The 21,356-nt window shown below is 39.1% G+C and overlaps 1 protein-coding gene across 1 annotated transcript in view; it reads left to right on the forward strand.

The window, feature by feature from the left end:
• Positions 1 to 1,940: 1,940 nt before the first annotated feature.
• Positions 1,941 to 21,356, forward strand: part of LOC139697860 (uncharacterized) — a 531,364-nt gene continuing 511,948 nt past the window's right edge. The window contains exon 1 of the mRNA XM_071596719.1: positions 1,941 to 2,355. The gene's annotated coding sequence lies outside the window, so the exon portion shown is untranslated. The remainder of the gene's footprint in view (positions 2,356 to 21,356) is intronic.

Genomic DNA, 21,356 nt, shown 5'->3' on the forward strand with positions numbered 1-21,356 from the left:
AAACAATTCGGGACGGCCGATGAGAGGGCGGATCTCCCCAACCGTCGGCCGTCATTCTGAGATGGGGAGGATTGGATGGGCTGCGAATAAAGCAGGTCGCCATGCGTCCAAGTGTTGACGCGAGATGGCACGCCGGGCGGTTTCGAATGGATTACGGCGGGAGAGAGCTTTCCCTCCAGTGTACGATCTTTCTCCTTCCCTCTCCACTCGCTCCCTCCCTCGCGCACCCTCGCACTATTCGTCCGGCGCCTTCATTCTAACCCCCCTCCCTCACACGCTCTCTCACCCTTCTTCCCCTCCCCTCCTTCATTCGCGCAGGCGCATCTGGCGAAAAATTCCATTTTCTGCATCCTTCTCCCCCGACCACACACACACACACACACACACACATATATATATATATATATATATATATATATATATATATATATATATATATATATATATTGGACAGCATAATAGAACACAAATAATATAGGTAACACTTAAAAGGACACTCACATTGTAGATTGTTTGAGTTTCGACCTTCTTCAAGTAAGACTGAAAATTTTGGAGAGAAGTTATATATATATATATATATATATATATATATATATATATATATATATATATATGCATGCACACACACACACCCAGACATAAATACATACCTCAATCTACCAGTCTTACCCCTCCCTCCCACCCCTTCGAACACTCGCAACACCCTCCAATCTTAACCAATCCTTCCCTGTCCGTCAATCCCAATGCTTCCGTACAGCCTGCCCGAAAGCTCTTCCACACCTTCCTCTTCCTAGTGGAGAGAGAGAGGTAGTTCTTCAGGCCTCCGGATGGGAAGTGGTGGGTGTACGAGGGAGAGGAGAAGGGTGTCTCGGTGAGGAGGAAGAGGAATACGGGCGACGGATGTGAGGGAAGGAGGGCGAGATTCCACGAAGGGGGGGGGGAGAGGTGAACGGGGGATCGATCCCGTAGCAGGGGTTTCGTGGTGCTGAGTGTGTGTGTGTACGCGACGGTGGGATGAGATGGGAACGGCGGGGGTGTGGTGGGGTTTGGAGTGGGAAAGGGGAGGTTAGAAAACCCCTCCCGCACTGTGTTAAGGGAGACGGAAGGTGGCTGGGGAGGAGGAAGTAGTGAGTGAAAGGGGGGGGGAGTTCAAGGGTTCGCACGGGGGCGGGGGTACGAGGGTTCGGCGTGGAGGTGGAGGGGGAAGTCTGGGTTGTGTTGGGGCGGGGAGGGGGGGCGCACAGGTGCCGGCATGGCCTTTGCCGAGAGCCACTGCTAACCGTGCAGCCGGTCCGGGAGGTTGTCTCGCTCGCTCTCTATCCCTCTCGCAGGAGAGCGCGGTGATCGGCGACGGAGAGCTGAGGGGGGCGGACAGGGGGAGTATGGGGGAACATTAGTGGGTGGAGGAGTGCCCCTCTCCAGAAAACTCGTGGGAGGAGGGGGAGATTCGAGGCGTGTTTACCACCGTTCTGATTCGATCGTGCGTGTGCTTGTTTGAGTGAGCGATCTCGTGCACGTTTTTTGCCGAGAAGGCGCGTGCGCCCCCAAGAAGAGTAGTGGAAAAGATTGAAATAAAAAAAAAATGAAATCCGTAAGCGCGCCGCAACCCTCCCGTGTTGTACCGACTTTCATCGTAAACGGTTCTCCTTTGACGGAATGTGGGCGGAGAAGGGGGGAACGACGATGAGGGAATCGGCGGAAGACGACGTAAAGTGTAGCACAGTGTCGGATGCCCCCGGCTCTGTGGAGGCGAAGATGAAGAGGAGACGGGCGGGAAAACGAGACGCGAGGGTGTGAGCGTCGCTCGCCGACGGCTACATTTCACCGCGCGTTTGGGGAGGTCAAGTGGCCGTCGGGCCGGAATGCTCAACGTGGGGCGTCCGCCGCTCGCGAGAGACGACGTCCTCCTCGCCGTTGCGGGGAGCGGTCGTCCGCGTGACTTCTCCCGCCGCCGTTCCTCGTGCCTCCCCTGACGGCACTGCTCCGCCCCCCCGTCGGACGGGCCGCCGCTACGCTCCCGTCCCTCCCCACCCTGTATCCATCAAACCCTTTCTCCACTCATCCTTCCCCTCCTTCCCTGACGACTCGCAAAACACGTACTCCTCTCTCGCGCACACTTCTCCTCCTCCTGCCGTCCCCCTTCCCACTCGCCCCCTCCTCCGGCCGCCGGTGGAGGCAGGGAGCAGACGTCGTCGGCTGATTGTGGCGGGCCCTATGCCGGGGTACTCCTCCTCCTCCCTCCCAGCGCACACGGCCTCTCTGCCCGCCAGATCGTGGTTTCGCCTCTCTCGGAACGTTGGCTACTACTACTGCTGCCGCGACGTGTCTCGGAGTATCAGATTCGCCGCAGACGGGGTGAGTGCGGCCGACTTTTGTTTGGGGTTTCCCATTTTTCGTTCCTTGAAGAGGGGAAAGAACCTGGCCTACCTCGATTTGAAGGATGAGGCGGTGCTATTCCTCGGGCGTTATCATCTCTTTTGTATTTTTGGAGTGTTTGCAAACTTTCGCATGGAGCCGTACCAGTTAGACTCTGAATTTGTTGTCGTTTTAAAAGTAGGCGCGCATTTATCTTTTAATTGGCTTTTCAGGACGTTTTCCCTCGATGATGTCAACAGTACAGGACTGTTGTTTTTTTATTAGTGTTTGTTAACCTTGGCTAAAGAATGCTTTCACGTTTTCATGGAAATGAGTCTTTCCATGGAGGCTTGAATTCTTGGCAACTAATCTCAAAGTGATCCAATTTGGCTTACTGTTAGCAATTGATTCAAAAAATTTTACTTGAACTATTTTTTGACTTCTATTTGATGGAAACATTAATGTAGAAACCTTCACATTGTGTTTTCTTTGTTTATATTTCCAGCAACAAAACTTAGAATAAAAAGTTTATTATTATTTTTGATAACTTTTCAATGTAGTAATTAACACTTATTAATTGTATTGATAATGCATCGTACACATACGGATTAGTTACTCATTACATAATATAGAATACACATTTTCGCTGTATTTGGCAAAAATACTTCCTTGTTTAGTCATTGAGTGGAGTATGTTGTACTGGAGGTCCCAATTTCTAACATGCGAATTGCCTTATTGTTTTCTTGTTTTCATATGAAATGCTGTGATTAATTTGCCAGCTTAGCAAAAGTTTTTGACAGAATCCAGAAACACTATAACCTATTCAAATGCGTTTAATTTTTAACATTGTATTTATAAACTGTGCCTTTTCTTGCTTGATACTCAATATTTTTTTAACAAGTTGATTTTTTAATTTCCTAATATAATGCATATTTTACTATTGTTCTATGAATATTTCTTTATATATATCATTTTATCACATGCATAGACGAAATGACATACTTGGTCGCGATTTGTGCTCGCTATTTGAGCAGCGTTCACTTATGGTTGTTCTTCCAGCTATTAAGGTATGCATTTCAACAAAGTTGTGGAGAAAGGATCTCCTCTATTCGTTTGCTTTCATTTTCGATTGCCAAGTATTTTTCCTGGTCGGCGTGTGGTGCAAACTTAACTGATAAAGTTCCCGAGTTTCTACGGGATATTATTCTGAGTCACGTTGAGGAATGATCGAGGGGCTTTGAAGTTGGCTGGGAGGACTGTGAGGGAAATTGCCCGTTTCAACGAAAACGTGCATACGAAGTGCTAAAAGATTTGTCGAGTGAATAAATTTACATATTTGCAGGAGGGACTGGAAAGTTCAAAGTGGAAGGGTTCTTACGGGGTTAGATAAACTGTAAATGTAATAGGAGATATTTTAGTAATATGCTGAAATGATTCTATTCACATTTGAGTTTAATAGAACGAAATGCTACGAAAACGGTGCGAAGCATCATATCGTCAAGTGCTAAAATTTTCAAATTGGCGTTACAAATAGTTTAGGTAGTATCAAAATAAATATTAACTCTACAGTAAACTGTGGTCGAACGTTTTTTGCCGTGAAGTCCTAATAATACCATCTTAATAAGCTCAAGCAATTCAGAACCTACACAATTAGGTTCCTTGAAACACTATTTGATATGTTTTTCTCTTTACGCCGTATTGGCGAATGAATTATCGCTATTTGAAAAAATAATGAATCATCCAATTAGGTTAATGGTTTATTTTCCAATTATTTCGCTTTTCTTCTCCAACCGCTTCCTCGTGTCGGCGTCAAAAGCCAAAAATATTGTTTTCGAGCGGAATAGGGTTCATATTTAACTATTAATATTTTGCCAGTTGAATTCATGGCGGAAAATAATTTTTCTAATTTTTTCTAAAAATTAAATATTATTAGATTTTAACTTTTTTAGATTTGAACGCATTCAGATTTGAACGTATCACTGGAGCATTGAAAAATATTCATTCGACTACTTATCGTGAATTTTGAGTAAAAATGGTATTTTAAAAGAAAATTATTTCAGTTTGTGGACTACAGGTCTCATTAAGCGACCGAAAATAAACATTTCTGTTGATTATTTTTGTATTTTCGACCATTTGAAAGCACTTTAATCCTAGCTACTTTTGTCTAAGTAAAATAGAAAAAACCGCACTTACTAAGTGTTAAAAGATTTACCGAGTGAATGCATTTGCATCTCTGAGAGAGGCACTGAGAAGTTCTAAGAGGAAGAGTTTCCACGGACGTAGATATCCTGTAAATGTAAAAGAATATGTTTGACCGATGTCATCCAATGAATTTAATCATATTTGAGTGTAATTACGAGGGTTGTCCAAAAAGTAACCTCCGTTATGCTATAAAAAATACACTGGAATAGATACAGAAAATTTATCATTTTCATCTTAAAACTACATATCTCTATTGCTTTTATACATATTCGTCATATCTCTGAACTAGTTTTCAACTTCCTTCAGCATAAAATTCTGCCGCCTGAGATCGCAGCCAACCGAAGACGGTATCTTCAAGTTCCTCGTCGAGACGATCACAAAACATGCAGCAGCTTAACTTTTCAGTCGCGTTTCCATGCAACAGAGTCGTAGAAATCTGTGGACAACTTTCTACATATTTCAGATATCGTAAAACACCGGTTTTCACGAACCTTTCGTAAAATTTGTGGGGAAGTCCATTGTTCACCAAAGACTGGCAGCCAATTCCGTCATCATCATGGACATTTGTGTTCACTCTCAAACGAACGACAACACTGACGCACAACTCATGTCACTCATCATATTTGTTCCGTACAGAGCACAAATTTCCCGATGAATGCCAGCAGCTTTGAAGTTTATTGCCAGTGCAAACCTTATCACAAAACGGATTTTAGTTTTGGCGGGATATCCAATTGTATTGTTTACTTTGACTCGCTACTGTAAACAAACGACAAGCGGCACAGCCTCCCGAACACTGCAGATCGAAGAGTACTACCCTAGTGCGTGTGTCAATACAGCAAACATTCGGCTCCCCCCATTACTTCACTCGCTACACGCAAACGAAGGTTACTTACTGGACAACCCTCGTAAAATGCTACGAAATAGATGAGTAAAATAAAAAATAACCTCTTTCAAGAACTTAAATTGTATTGTTATTTTTTTTTTAATGTTTCACTTAATGTCTTTGGATTAATCAAAACTCTTATTGGCCTTTATCTTTTGGGTTGAAGGTGACTTCAGCCTGAACAAAGCCTTCCTTCGGATTTACATGGGAATAGAAGTTTAAGGTCAACATTCGTAATTTAATGACGATCGAATGAGAAAAAAAACCTTATGATCATTTGCTCCATTTCTTCTAAATGCATAATTTCCCAAAATATGTTTCACAGATGAGTATTATGATGAACCTCCTTTGAACTTAATTTACAAAGTTTTGCAATAATACTTTTGACGACTATCTCTCTGTATTATGTGCAGTGCTTGTCTTTTGTGTGTAATCATTGGTATCTCCTGAAACATTCTAGTTTAACAGATCAATATTTGTCTTGAACGTCTCAATTTTAGATATAGGGAAAATTTCCGAGTATTTTGCACCGGTGAAGAGCATTTTCTGAGTAACTCAATATGTTTATTTTGGTCCCTAGATGTCTCTGTTGCTCACAGATATAAACACTATCGGAAGGAGCATACTCTCTCAAACATCAGAATTATACGCGGAGTATACCGTTCTAGCTACGCAGCATGCCCATATGAATCACTGCAATACCCTAACATTAATGCATTTAATGAAACTCTTTCGTAGCAATTGGAAATAAAGTCTAATCAGTAATCTTACATGAATGTAATTAAAGAGAAACGAAGTGAATTAAGCCCATATCTGAGTTAATACAAGATTTATAAGTAAAACGATAGCCCTCACTCTCTAGCTATTTAGTATATGCATGCTGATAATGTTTAATATGTGTTAATATACATTTAATATGCTGAAGAATATCATGTCTTATACAAATGCATGCATATTTATCTTCTAGCGACTCGTATTTCAAAGCGAAGGATTCTGCGAGTAAAAAAGATATTATTCCAACACCATTTGCTAATTTTTTTATAAAGAGATTCATATGAAATCCGTGTTCGTTATCCAAAGTTTTTTCGCGATTAACTGAAATTTTAGGTAGCTATGTGGCATTTTATTTATTTGGTATTCTATTTAAGGTTGGCTTTGAGTGGACACAGACTAAATATCGCTGCATTGTTAGCAACAATTATTAGAAAAATAGGGAGGCCCCTGTATTGCCGTGTAGGCCTATGCTAGATAGATATATCATGTAGGTAGGGTAAAGAGGCAGATAGCAAGGAGTCCTCTTGTACAGCGGAAACAAACCATGTTATGAAATCGTAAGCCGATGCACTTCCTCGTGTTAAACTGCCACTGATGAGACAAATAGCTCAAACTTGGCATGTTTTGATAAAGATGGCCAGATGCCATGACATTTTAATTTATGTTACTAGAGTAACTGTCCTCAAATAAGGTTTTTGTTAATTCCATAAATTTAAAAATAGCGTGAGCATTACTCCTGGCCATCGTTTTCAGCTCACTACAAGTTTACTCCTAAGCACCCAATGTGATTCACGGTTGCTTACTACTATTAGCTATTATTTTAAAAAAGTGGATTTTTATTGGCGTCTTAAGGAAAGAAAAATTGCGGTATATAATAAAGGTGGCAAACTAAGTTCCAGGCTAAAATATTAATTTCTTCGGTACGTTTAATTCCGAATAACATTGCATAAAATAGTATGAAGTTGGCCTATTAATAATCAATCATTAAAAACGTAATTGCAAAATGGTTAACAAAATCAAGTTTGAAATCTTTCCTTCATTTATGTAGCCCTCTGGTATACATCAATGTTATACCAGTAATAGAATTCAATTGAGAAACATGTATGTAATACTTCTTGCTAGAAAATAAGCCGTCACGTATCGTAAAACTCTTATCCCATTAACGAATTCTTCAGCATATTGACTTGAGGCGGGTAGTCGTAACGTAGATTTCAAAGAAAATACAGCTTTAGTTATTTTAGCAAAAAAATAAAAGGTACTTCCTAAATGACGGTGAATCGCCCATTAAAATTAAGTATTCTATGTTATGGAAGCTATTTACATGCGGGTCACTCAATTACACGTGCCAAATTCTAATCTTTGCAATGGAATTGCCCCAGTTTGAAATCATGAAGTGGGGACGAATAGCGGTAAAGCTTGGTTTATTTGCCATAAATTTCCCAGGTCGTAAAGCGCAGAGCGGTGGAAAACAAATCAATGGGTACCGCTATCGTCGAAATCTACTCGAGGAAGACATTCAGCTCTTATCTCTCCCTTCTTGTCCCTGTAATTGCGTACTCCTTCCGTGATTGGATTCTTCTTTCTCGATTGAGAAACTTACTTCTGCGAAAAGGCTGGCGGAAGTGGTCGCCTCAGATATCGGCGAGAAAATATTTACCGCCCACTTCTCAAACCCCTTTGTTAGAACATCCTTGAACTGTTTCCTAGAGAGAGCCGTTCGCAAACAGAGAACTCATGAGTTTGGGAGACTGAGACTCAGGATTTTATTAATTCATTATCCGTCGAAGACTTAAACCCCGAACAAAATATGGCACTTGTGCCAAGTCACAATCATTTCTGAGCGCATTAGTAAATCAGCGTGATAAGTATGGTGTGAGAATCGTTGGAAACAAAACAAAGGCTCCGAGATTTTCGTTGAAGAGGAAGCCTAAGTCAAGCATTCGAATTGTAGGTTATAAACTAGTTAAGGTAAGAACGGTTAAGCTATCTTGGTGGTTTTTGGACTAAATTGGTCACATTACTAGAAACCTTTCAAGATGAATTTCGATGTGCAAAGAAACTTTCACGGGGGGAGAGGAAATGATGACAAGGACATTGAGTAAGGTTGTTAAGAAAATATTAGTTAAAACTTTGATATGGAGCGTAGTTCTATACAGTTCGGAAACTTAGTCGTTAAAGCAAGGTAAAAGCTAGGAGATAGGAGACTTTTGAAATGTGGGTGTGGGGAGGAATAGAAAAGGTAAAATAAGCAGAAAGGAAAACGGAAAACAAAAGAATAAGTGCTTGGAATGGTGGAGAGAGAGAGAGGGTTATTGGGAGAAATTCAAAAGGGAGCAGGAGATATGGATGCAGAGCATTTTGATTTTTGATGGAATGTTGACGAGTATAGCGGAAGGGAAAACGTTGGGCCGACGAAGCAGAGGGAGGTAAAGGATTAAAGCATGTCAGAAGGAATATTTATTTTGAATGAAAAACATGGAGGTGGAATGTATAAGGGTCTTTTGTTGCTCATTATGTCAGGTCGTCTCTTATCAGGCATGCATGCAAATGTATACATGTACAGTATATTTCGAACCATGGAATTGAAATCATATACTTTCATCGTTACGAATCTTTGTGCAAAAATTTAAAGAATATACCTGCTTTAAATCTCCTCTTCTGTTAATTTTTACTCCAATGAGATACTTTCTCCTAGTAGGCTTGCGAGAGCTCAATATCGATTAAGTCCCGAATTCGCATTTACACAAGGGACCGGGTGGGATTCCAAGTGAAAAAACGCGTTAATAAGTCTCCCAACATGAATTTATTTAACATATAGTTCTAGGGTTAAATAAATTTTTGTCTAAGAACTCTTTCCTCTAGATTATTAACTTAAAAAGTTCAGGTTTTGATTCAATTACGAAGTACGCAGTCCTACCAAGTTTCACCTTTTTTTCGCCCACAACTTCACTTTTTCCCTTTGGAGGTAGATTTTCAAACTTTTCCTGCCAACCTCACTTCACACGCTCCGTGGGGGAAAGGAGAGCGATAGAAGGAAGAGAGATTGGGGGGGGGGGAGGGGGAATTGGAGTATAGCTCTCCGTTTTTCGCTTGGGAAGTGAAGTGCTTCGAACCCACGAGTGTTTTTCTGGAGAGAGAGAGTGAGAGTGTGAGTGAGAGAAGGCGGTCGTTAGTTGACAAACTGCGGTGTTTCATCCCTGGGCTCGTCCCCATGAGCCGAGGCCCCATTTACGATAAATGCTGCTTTCCTGACCTCGCGCCGTTGGAGAAAATTCAAGGCGACAGGCATTTGCGGAAAACCCTTATTTTTTTATCCTCCCCTGTGATCACCAGACTACCTACTTACTATTTCAGGTTTAGTGACGGAGTAGTTTTTCTCAGGGTGTGTGAGCCAGAGTGGTCAAGATAATTTATTTTAACCGTAGGATGCTGACCTCCACTTAATATATGCCTCACGATGTGAAATTTCAGCTGATTTGTTCACATTCCTCGTCGTAGGTACTCCACAGACCATCAGGTTTCAATTTCACCCAAATAAAGACCTCTATCCATCTATATCTATCTATATATCTCCACCTATTAGGTATACGATTTGGACGGTCACTAGACATTATCAAGAACAACCATACAGACTGTATACATCTTATTTTTACGATGTCATTTCCTTCAGCTCTTTCTATTTTCTACCTGACGCCGCACCATCCAAAAACCTTTTCCTCTATCTAGCTCTTCTCCACTCGCTCAACATTCCTTCTTCTATCACAGCCTTCATTAAATTACTTTCTCTCAATATCTTCTTCCTCCACTTTTCTTCTCGATACCGATTTCTCCTTGCAACTTCTTGTCCACCCTTGCCTATCAGTGAGAACTCTTATATTTTTGACCTCTTACCAATTGAACTTACTTTCTCCATTCTTCCTCATACCTGCATCTCAAACGATTCCCACTCATCCTTTTGTCATGAAGCCCACGTTTCCGAGCCATAAAACTCTATATTCCTTATTGCAGTCCATACAAATCTTTTGTTTACGTCTATATCCAATGTAACATATGATCATTTCCTTTGGAAATGATTCTCTTGCCAAAACAATGCCTTTTCTAACGTCCGCAGCACTGCGCTCATTTTCATCAAACATATTGGGTAATACTTTGGACTGCGTGGCCATCTATAATGTATTATCTGCTCTTTTCACTTTGACTTACTATTCATGAATTCTATTAATGCTGTAATGAAAACTTCGTTGCAATTTTCCACAGTTAAAACTTTATTGCCGACCATGGTTTCGATACACTGTATCATCTTCAGGTGAGGAAAAATACAAGGAGAAGGGATATATATACACAAGTTACAAGAAGGGGTGGCAGGGGAGGAGGGAGCGGGGGGGTAGGGGGGGGTTTGTCATAAAAAGAGAAAGGCAGGAAAAACCAATGGAACCCCTACCCCCCCGCTCCCTCCTCCCCTGCCACCCCTTCTTGTAACTTGTGTATATATATCCCTTCTACTTGTATTTTTCCTCACCTGAAGATGATACAGTGTATCGAAACCATGGTCGGCAATAAAGTTTTAACTGTGGAAAATTGCAACGAAGTTTTCATTATGTCTCGATTCCACAATATCACGCCTGACTCTTCACTTTTCGCTATTAATGCTGTTTTCTTCGATTTAATCTCCAACCGGCACCTCTCACATTGAACATATAATAATCAGAAAAATAATCGTGACAAACGAAGTGAATTTTTAGTTTAGTCAGTGTAGCGATTAGCCTTGTCTAGGAATCTGGGTGATGAAATCTAGTTGCTGTCCCTGATGACTACGGGATACAGTCCCCGCCTGGCAACCGAAAAGTCGCGGGTTTGATTCTCTTCTATTTGGGTTTTCTGTCACCTGGGGTTTGTGCGTAATTTTGGTTCTAATTCCAATTAGTTTTTGTCATTTTCATATTAAAAATCCGGCACGAAAGGATAGGACTTTAAGATCGCCTAATGCAGGCGATATGCGATAAAAATGTTGGTTGCCAGATTATTATTATATTATGAACTGAGGTACACCTAAGTCAAATTTTGCAATGATTAATAGCTCCGAGAAATGTAGTATCATAAAGAACAACTACAGTATTTGAAATATTATTCCTATTTTTTGGCAAAATAATGCTCCTTGGGGACTTACATTAAGTGCGAACATTAGAAGAGGATTCGTTTTCCATATGCCAAGTTATCCATCATAATGCTATCAAAATTTGCAACCGCACTGTTTGCCTTTGCCTTCTGCTTTATAAAAATAATTACGAAGAACGAGGAGTTCTTCGTAATTATTTTTATTGGCCTTAGGATCTTCTTCCTCGAGATTATTTCTTTAACAGCCAATAGCTCCACATCTTCCATTCTGCTTTATGTCGTCACACAATAATTTTACAACTGCGGTCAGAAAATTTGCTCGATTAGTATTCTCAACTCCATGGACTAAAATTGCATTGTTTCATTACGAAAATCTAGGGTTAATTTGGTTTAAAGTCTATAAAATCGCTGCCAGGTCCGCTGCTATCGTATTAAATCTATGAACAAATGTAGGTGTGAAAATTCCATTTCAATGAAATTCTAATGCCCCATAAGAATTAGGTTTGCGTGGATGTGCTGATTTTGAAATTGGTTTTGTTCTCTTTTACGGGTGGTGAGCTAATACCCCCCGCTACACGCCCTTGCGGGTTATTATGTAGATGTAGATAGATGCAGAATAATCTTTGCATTTTATAAATGGGAGACTAAATTCAATACGGTAGTTTGGCTTGTGTGTTCTAAGGATAGCTGAGTGTTGATATAGCGAATATACCCACAGCTCAATAATCAGCAAATGTAATTATCAATTTCCATTTGAAACTTTTATCATGAGGTGGTTTTAATATTACCCTGTTTGCACTTGAACAGCGATAGTTCTGTTGGAGGCGGATTTTGAATAGTTTGACTTCAATATGTAAATGGATGACATTATTCATTTCTGCGAAGTAGCGGCATTGTCTGCCGATTTTAATGGAAAACTAATTATCGAAAAGGAAATCTTCGTGCTTGTGCGATTCCTTTCTCTCGAAAACTGTGAGCTTCTATAACTAAAAATCCTTACTTTTTAATCCGCTCATCTCTTAGTTTGGAATCAGGAAAAATATAACAGCAAAAGTGTAGGGTTAATGTCTTTTTAAAATGAATGATATGATACAGGTTTTTCTTGCTTTAGCTTCCGATGATCTTGCCGATCTTGTAATCATACTTTCATTAAATTTCTTATTTAAGTATTCTGAAGGGGAAAGTGTATTTTTTTCGAATCCAAGGGTTGACATATAATTGCAGAATGAATGCGAAATCTGTGATTGGGTCCACAGATTTAATCTTTCATACTCATCTCTCTTCAAGGCGCAATCTATAAATCTCGTGGGACGTTAAACCTGAAAATGTTCTACCGAACTAATGGTTATCTATTTCAAAGTTCAAAATTACGCCATTTGACTTTCCTATTCTCTAATTTACATCAGAAATTGAAAATCGCATCGCTGTGGGCCGTCCTATTTTTTAAACCTCAAAACGAGTCTTCCATTCTCAAAGGCTTCATGGAAAATGCTGTCAGTGATGAGGCAAGTGGAAAAAGCGACCAAAATTATTCCCAGGACACAGAAACGGGCTAAAGTGGCTAATTGGTGAAAGCACCCGTAGATATGTGTTTTGACCCTCGAAATTGAACCTTGAAAATAAAAAAAATATAATGTAAATTGATTATTTTAAAGTGAATGTAAAAAATATCTCCTTGGAATGTATTTTAGAGTAGCATTAGTTATTAGGAACGGTAACTGATAGTCTAAGTCATTTGCGCCATTAGGATGATGTTAGTGATTTGCGAGAGGTTGAATATTTATGGAATGGGGGTATGGAGAAACTCCACGTCCTACAGAAAGTGGCCATGGGGACCACAGTTAACAGTCCCATCCTACAGACGGCGTACTCACTTGAAGTAATCTCTACTATATACTCGTCCCCAAGTAGGGATTGAGATATCATTGATAAATCCTTTCACCTCCGAGATTCGAATCCGGGTTTTCCAAGTGGGAAAACAATAAACTAGTCACCGCACTAACCCAATGCGAATAATGGTTCATTATTGTCATATTTTAAGTGTATTACCAACTTTTTGACAAGCGGCAGCTTTAATATAGCCAGTGAAAACTACCGAGTAAAATCGAAAACTTCCCACCTTATTAAACTCAGATTAATAATATTTTAATAATGCTCGTCTTCTGTTTAAGGCAAATAAGGAATTAACCATGGAATAAGCACCAAAAACACTAACCTCTAATCTCCTTAATTGTATTCTTGTTCAATTATTCATAGGTACTTTCCATTACACTTCATCTGTGCAGAAGTCTTATTCTTTTCCACTTTCTCATTTATTACCTCTCCATTCATTATTTATCCCTTCATGGAACAAGTTAAAAAAGAGCAAATAAGGGTAAAATTTTTAATTATAAAGGAATTGCTAAGTTTCCACGGAGTATAGTACACAATATATAATCATTACAATTATTTCAAAATCGAATCATAGACAAACAGCATTGCATCGTCAATTGTGTTGAGAAATTGTTTTATAAAAATAGCATTTACCTAACATAAATTTTGAAATAGTAGTAATAATATAAAATAATAGAGAAAACTAAATGCCAATGCGAACAGAGTTTCCATGCTTAGACAAATGTAAAATCAAAAAGAACGAAAACGTGACTCAGTTTTATGCATTTTCGGTAATGTCAATCTCTGATTGCATCGTGACTCTCTTTTGCCACATCAATTGTTATGATATAACGTCCAGTTCAATTCTGGGAGCAAGTATGTCAGAGGTCGGTTTGGAAGTTATTCTGTTGGTACTGCTTAACGTGATTCCCACACATTAAAGGCGTTCCGATCGAGGCGAGTGCTCTAATTCAAAGTGATTCATTCCAAGCGCTCCAATTAAACATTCAGAATTTCTCCTTCGTGCGATCCAAGCCCTTTCGGTTCGCTATTTGTAGGGGCACGGGTCGTGTGTATGAAAGGGGATGAGAATAGAAGTTCGTGCACTCACATTGGAACCTCAATATGGATGGGAGCTGAAAAGTTCTGTCTTTTAGTTTTCATTTGAGAACCAACTCCCACCATTTATGGAAATGGAATGAACCGTCGAAATTGCGGCTAACTGCATTCGATCTACGATCATATAAAGACTCCGAATGATGAACCAGAGTACTCCATAAGTATAGGCTTAAACGGCATATATTGTGCTTGTCACAGAGTCTGTTTTCGAGAATGGAACTCAGAAACGGGGAGGGATGAGAACGTGGGGTAAAAGGTCGAGCTTGAAAAATTTATCTTCTGTAAATATTGCTTCTGAATTTTCGGAATCTTGGAATATCCAGGGTCTTTTGAGCGGAGAAAGGTAAACCTTGAAAATATCGATATTTTGAGGCGTAGTCAAGGGCAGCCAATGCTAAAGCTAAAAAAGAGCCAAAGGGCTCTTTGCAGGCCAGTAACACCTTTCCAATTCTTAGAAATGCGGAACAACTGCTAAAATTATGATGTGCTCTTAGTAATCATACGTATATATACTCCTTGATCAAAAATTTCCCGGAATAACCACCGTGTGGCGCTCCCATCGTTCCGATTTGAGTTCTGTTTTTTTTGTTAAATTGGTACATCTGTTGTTGATATTCCCTTTAAATCTTAGTGTCATAACTTGACATTTGCAAAAGTTACGGTCGGTTTTCGGTATGTCCATCAGTGCTTCCTGCGATTTTTCCATTACTTCCTCTCGGCTGCTAAAACGCGTTCCCCGTAATGGTTTTTTAACTCGATTGAACAGAAAGAAGTCACAGGGAGCCAAATCAGGTGAATTCGGTGGCTGTTGGATGGTATTTGTTGCATTTTTCGTCAAAAAATTACGAATAATGATAGCACTGTGCGACGGTGCGTTATCATGGTGCAAAATCCACGAGTTTTCTGCCCACATTTCTGGTCTCTTTCGGCGAATTGCTTCACGCAAACGTCTCATAACGCCCAAATAATACTCTTTGTTTACTGTCTGGCCTTCTGGCAAAAATTCATGATGCACTACACCGTTGTAATCCATGAAAACCGTCAGCATTGCCTTCTTTTTTGACTGAAAACGACGTGGTTTTTTTGGTCTCGGCTCATTTGGTGAACGCCATTCACTTGCCTGATGTCTGGATTGCGTGTCGTACTCATAAACCCACGTCTCGTCTCCAGTAATGATCCTTTTGATGAATGTGGGATCGGATTCAGCCTCGCAAATCATGTCTTTTGCGACGTCAACACAGTCTCTTTTTTGCATGAAATTGAGGTCTTTTGGCACCAACTTTGCTGCTACACGACGGAAACCCAAATCATTAACCACAATGTCTTGGGCGGATCCATAGGCAATGTTCAAGTCCTCCGCTATTTCTCTGATGGTTAATTTGCGGTTATTGACCAACATTTCTTTTACTTTATCAATTTTTTCACCGACTTTCGATGTCGATGGTCTGCCACTGCGTTCATCATCTTCGATTGACTCACGACCACTTCTGAACCGCTCGTGCCACTGGTAAACGACCGTTTTTTTTAGAGAATCGTTGCCGAAACACTTTTCCAACATTTCCAACGTCCGTGCGCCACTAAATCCGTTTTTTACGCAAAATTTAATACAAGTTCGTTGTTGCAAATTTAAATCCATTTCTGAAATTTTAAAAAATCGCCGACACACACAGAGATAGATGTACTCTTGGCTACGTAACTTTTGCAAATGTCAAGTTATGACACTAAGATTTAAAGGGAATATCAACAACAGATGTACCAATTTAACAAAAAAAACAGAACTCAAATCGGAACGATGGGAGCGCCACACGGTGGTTATTCCGGGAACTTTTTGATCAAGGTATATCAATATAAAAATAATATAAATATTTCTCTAAGGTATTGAAAGAAAAAAACATTTTTCTTTCAAACAGATAAATATTTTATATTTCAGGATATATATTAACGACGACCGTGATCGCTACTAAACATTTAGTCATCAAAGCAAAATTTTTCTACGCGGTGACGTAAATGGGAATTCATGTTAAACAATAGGACGTACTGTAATGATTTATTAAGTCACTTAATTAATACAATTTCGTTTTTGTTTAAATTGACCCAATCCCAACCTCTGTAATGATTGCAGTACCTTGTGAGAACGAAGAATTTTCAAAATGTAATTATTTCAAAAAATAATGTTGATTTTCGCTCGGCCACATAATGGAATACTGCGAGAGTAAACATCTGCCCTGAAAACAGTAATTAGCTCTAAGTTTAAACGAAGGAATAGAAAGCACTCGCTTTTATTTCAACTTGTTAATGTAAAGGGAAAGTGACCGGGTGTTTTTGAAAGGAGTGGTTTTCTACTAATTCACGCATGAATTCAAAAAATGATATCTTTGCTACTATTACCAGCAGTGATGAAATGTATGAGAACGTTTTAATTTAAATCAAAAAGTATTTGACAATAATTCATGGCAGTGGGTTGATGAACATAGAAATGGAATTTCTACTCTTGACAAAAAAATTTAACACGAACTATTCTGGAAATATATTTGGCCAAAAAGAAAAACTAGGGACGAACTTTTCAAAATGGGAAAGGGAAAAGAGGAAATAGCTTGGTGAGATTCGAAGAAGGGGAAAAGACTGCTACAGAATAGCTGAACGGCTTTGGAGCGCTGAATTGTAAGGTTCGTGATCCAAGTTATAGTGTAAGCAAAGCGCGCAGGAGTAATGATAAGAATGAGATACATATTTAAACGGTAATGAACACCACTATAACTGCCTGCCAATATGTATATATGTATAAGCCTGTAAATATATGTGGCAGTGTACTTACGGTCCAAACGTAGCTCTAATAAGTCAGCTACTTACTTATTGAAAGTATAGCATGAATGCCACAAACCGCTGTGCCGAATATCTTTTACCACATGTGACATTTACATAATCGCTTTGAACGTTTGTGGCTTAATATTTTACATTAAAAGTAAACCAAATGAGCGCTCTTCTAAGGATTTTTAAAAAAATTGGTGTTGGGAGGGTTTAAGAAGTGTAGGAGTGTTTAGTTCATTGTACACTTCATGAACTGAAACTTATCGATAGACTACTGTTAATAACAGAACTAGTTGTTAGCATTTTCCTTTAAAATATGATTTTTCTCTTTTCTCCGCGCATTCAATGTAATGTGATTGCATAACTGAATTTTCATTATTGTGTGCTCTGCATTAGGTAATCTTATAATTTTATTAATTTTATTTCTGATTTGAGGAAAATTTAGACAAGTTAATCAATATTTGGTCTCACAAGTTTCAATTATAATCTGAATCGACAATCGTAGAGTAAGTTATTATTTTTAGTTGTGCCTAAATTTGTTCCTCTTTCAAAGAAAAATATCATTAAATATGAAATGATGGCTAACGAGGTTAAAATAATAAAAAAAAATAATATTTCATTTTTGATTTATTATGTCACTGTTGTATTGTTGAGTACATAACGCTAATTTTATTTTAGGTCATCGGTTTAATACATTATTCCTATGATTGTGGCGTCTTTAAAATTATTGAGAAGTCTTTGAGGTCATTTCGAACGTCACTCTGTAGAAATCATTCATAATGATATTTCCCCATGAGCTGGTGCTGATATGTGCCTTACGTCGAAACTTAGGTTTTGCTTTGAGTTTTTAAGTTAAAAACCGGGTTCTGTGGTAATATCATGAAACTGCTGCCGATCCAAACGTGGTCTCCAGTACCTGGTCTGACACAGGAGACCATAGGAGTTCCGCAACATTCTGTTAATTTGCTCTTTAATTTATTTTTAAACTTGTAATTTTTTAAACGGCGAGCAAGTGGAGTTCCGCCGAATTTCAGTCCCTCTCCTTTGTTTGACCGTACTTAAGGTGTGCACAAAAGAGTTCCGAGAATGCTAAGTGGAAAGTTCTTTTGAGGGTCACCGAAAGGGCTATTTATTTTTTTGAGTTTTAGTTTTTTAAAAGTTCTCGCATCTCAACTTTTTCTTGAGGTACAGTGGGCACAGAGGAGAAAGTTGAAATAAAAAAAGAATGCCCTTTGATGACCTCTGTACCTCTCCAAATGTATTCGTCCACGTACACTCAAACACGCACGTGAACTGTGAGGTTGACGATGTTAGTTGCGCACCATATTTTTCATTGCAGTCAGATTTACTGGACCAACCGCCCACTTCGGCTCCCCCTCGTCCCTCCTTTCTCGCCGCCCGCGCCACCCCTGTCCTTCCGGAATCACACGTGAGATTGAGCGAGGGCATTTGATCTCCGCGGCCCGAACAAATTACTGCGGGATATCGGTCTCTTGTCTAAAGGGCTATAGGGCTACTAACGTGGCAGGAGGTCAAAAAAATATATATCACAATTCGGAAATCTGAGCCCTAGGCTAAGGAAAGCGGCATAGACCCTCGCATCCGTATATTGAGTTATTTTCCTGGCACAATTTTCAATCATAACAGAAGTGATGCTAAACATTTTTAAATGGATTTAAATAATTCAAATCTTCACATATTTCCTTTGTCAACCAATCTCTTCAAATTTACATATTCCTTCTCTCTGGAATCCTTAATTACCTGGTCCATGAATCTGATCCGGGTCATTCGTCTTTGCGTAATCCTGTTCACTTCTTCCTCGACGGCTGTCTTCATCAGACGATTATGTCTCAGAATGTGCCCAATAAAGTTATCTCTCCTGCTTTTCAGAGTTTTTTGTCAAATTTATTTCTTATCCTGCGATTCGTAGAAATTCTTCGTTGATTATTTGATCCGAGCATTTGATCTTCGTCTTTATCCTGTTGCACCAACTGAATTTCCAATATTATCAAACTTCTCTGCAGTTGTTTCAGAGTGTAAAAATCATTCGCCTTGACTGGGATTCGAACCCAGATCCCTCAATCCCTCAAATCCCAGTCAAGGCGAATGATTTTTACACTCTGAAACTTGCATTGAAATGCACATTAGCGGATGACTCCGTTAAAAGTTACTGTTGCGGCATCTCCCGCAGTTTCTTTGGAATTTCTCTGCAGCTTTTATTGGTCACACTGACGCCCAGAGAACGCTCCTGTCGATGGAGTGCTGCCGCAATTTCAAGCTTACGTTGCCGGATTATTGAAGACCTATACTCAGGAAGAAGTTCTTCTTTGCTTAGGATTATATTACAAATGTTCACATTGCTGCTGTTGCTATGTCCCGGATGACAAAACTTCTCAATTCCCCCATCTCGTGATTCCCATGTTCAAAACTCATGTTGTTTTCTGCTCTTATGCTATGGACCATTAGCTTTGTCTTTTATCTTTTAATACTCAGATGGTATTGGTTAAATTATCCATCATCTCCAGATCCCATTCTCTTTCTGCTGCAACTGGATTGTTGGCAAAACGCAATATTCTGTTTTTTTCCTCCTGAATCATTTCCGTTGATTTCATTCATCGTTTCTCAATCTTGACATAAAAGACAAATTGGTGAAAATACACATTCTGATATGAATGTGAAATTATCTTTTTTGAGTGAACAATAGTTTTAATTAATCCCCATTCTGATTTTTGTTACCTGAACGGAAGCTCACGGTTTTAATTTTAATGAACCAGTAGACATGACAGTAAAAATACTAAGTGCGCGTGCAAAAATCGGTACTTGTACAATCCAGATATCTTCTCTTTGTTTACTACACCTGTACCTGCGAGTATTAAAAATTTTAAGCATAACAATGGGAGGCATGGAAATTGTTATACTCTTGGAAGTATGAAGTTGAAAAGGAGGTTTATGTTATATCTTGACGGGATACTAAATATAAAAACTTCGTGGTTTCTAAATCGACTGCTGAGAGGGGTATAACTAATAAACTGGATACTAAAAATTCAGGAAAGATTAAAAAAAATATCTTGTTCGTTACTTGCATAGACAATGTATTTAAGACTAAATGCTATACTCTGTTTCATGTTATGATACATTTTCACAATCATCGCCGTTCAGCCCTCGGTTGTTTTCATAAAAATGATAACAATGGCTACCTGGGTAACATATTTGATGAAAGACGGATCCAGCAAAAAATGTCATTATTCAAATGAATAAATTACACACACAAACGATTTGATGCCCCTTAAGTTTTCGAGTCTACGTGCGAATGATGCAAGAATTAGCACTAAATAGGATTTTTTTATAGCCTAATTTGACACACATCATGAGCTAATTTTAAAAATGTTCTCTCTACAACTGCCCAAAGAAAGCAATACATTCCATGATTAATACCATATTAATAATTTAGTTACTCTCGCAATCATTGAAATTTCATATTAATGATACTAACTTCAATCGAATTTTTCGAATGTCATTCAAGATGTTGCCAAATTTTAAATTGCCATTAATAACCATATTATTTTTATTGCAAAATACAAGCCAGCTGACTCGCAGCAAAGAATCAAATTGCAGATGCCTAATTCGTGGAGATAATTTACGGAGATGGATTCTTCGCAGTCTCAAAAAGTAAAGTGAATCAAAGTGGCAAAAAATGAATGAATTCATTGGGGTTTTCATTAAAAAAAACCCTTGACATGTGAGTGAAACGTGCGTATTTACATTTAACGTCATTCCGCCGTTCTCCGTAACATGAATTGAAACTTAATTAAATCATAGTTGTTCCCGTGACAGTTTTAATACACCCATCTCGGTTTTCAAAGACTCTTTCTTTCCATATCATTCTCCTGGGAATATTTATACTCCCGATTTCCAGGTGCCTGCGTGCTATTCACCAATTATAATCTCACGACGTAAAATCCATGTCACTTATTTTATTATTTTTATTCAAGCGAAGTATTTATTTTAGCATTAACTTGCGTCGATGCGCATGTCTGTATAACACCAACTATGAATATGTCAAGTCCACTTTGGGTTGATCATTGTGGTAGGGGCGTGTACATCTCTCTTGATGGTGTTGGCCTAGTAATTTTGATGTAATTTACCGATTGACATTTAGCCGTATGAATTATACAAAGAGGAATATTCTAAATCTATGTTGCGTGAATGCCGAATTTCTTTGAGAAAT

This window comes from Hetaerina americana, unplaced genomic scaffold, assembly GCF_022747635.1.
Source record: "Hetaerina americana unplaced genomic scaffold, ioHetAmer1.1.p SCAF_8, whole genome shotgun sequence".
Classification (NCBI taxonomy): domain Eukaryota; kingdom Metazoa; phylum Arthropoda; class Insecta; order Odonata; family Calopterygidae; genus Hetaerina; species Hetaerina americana.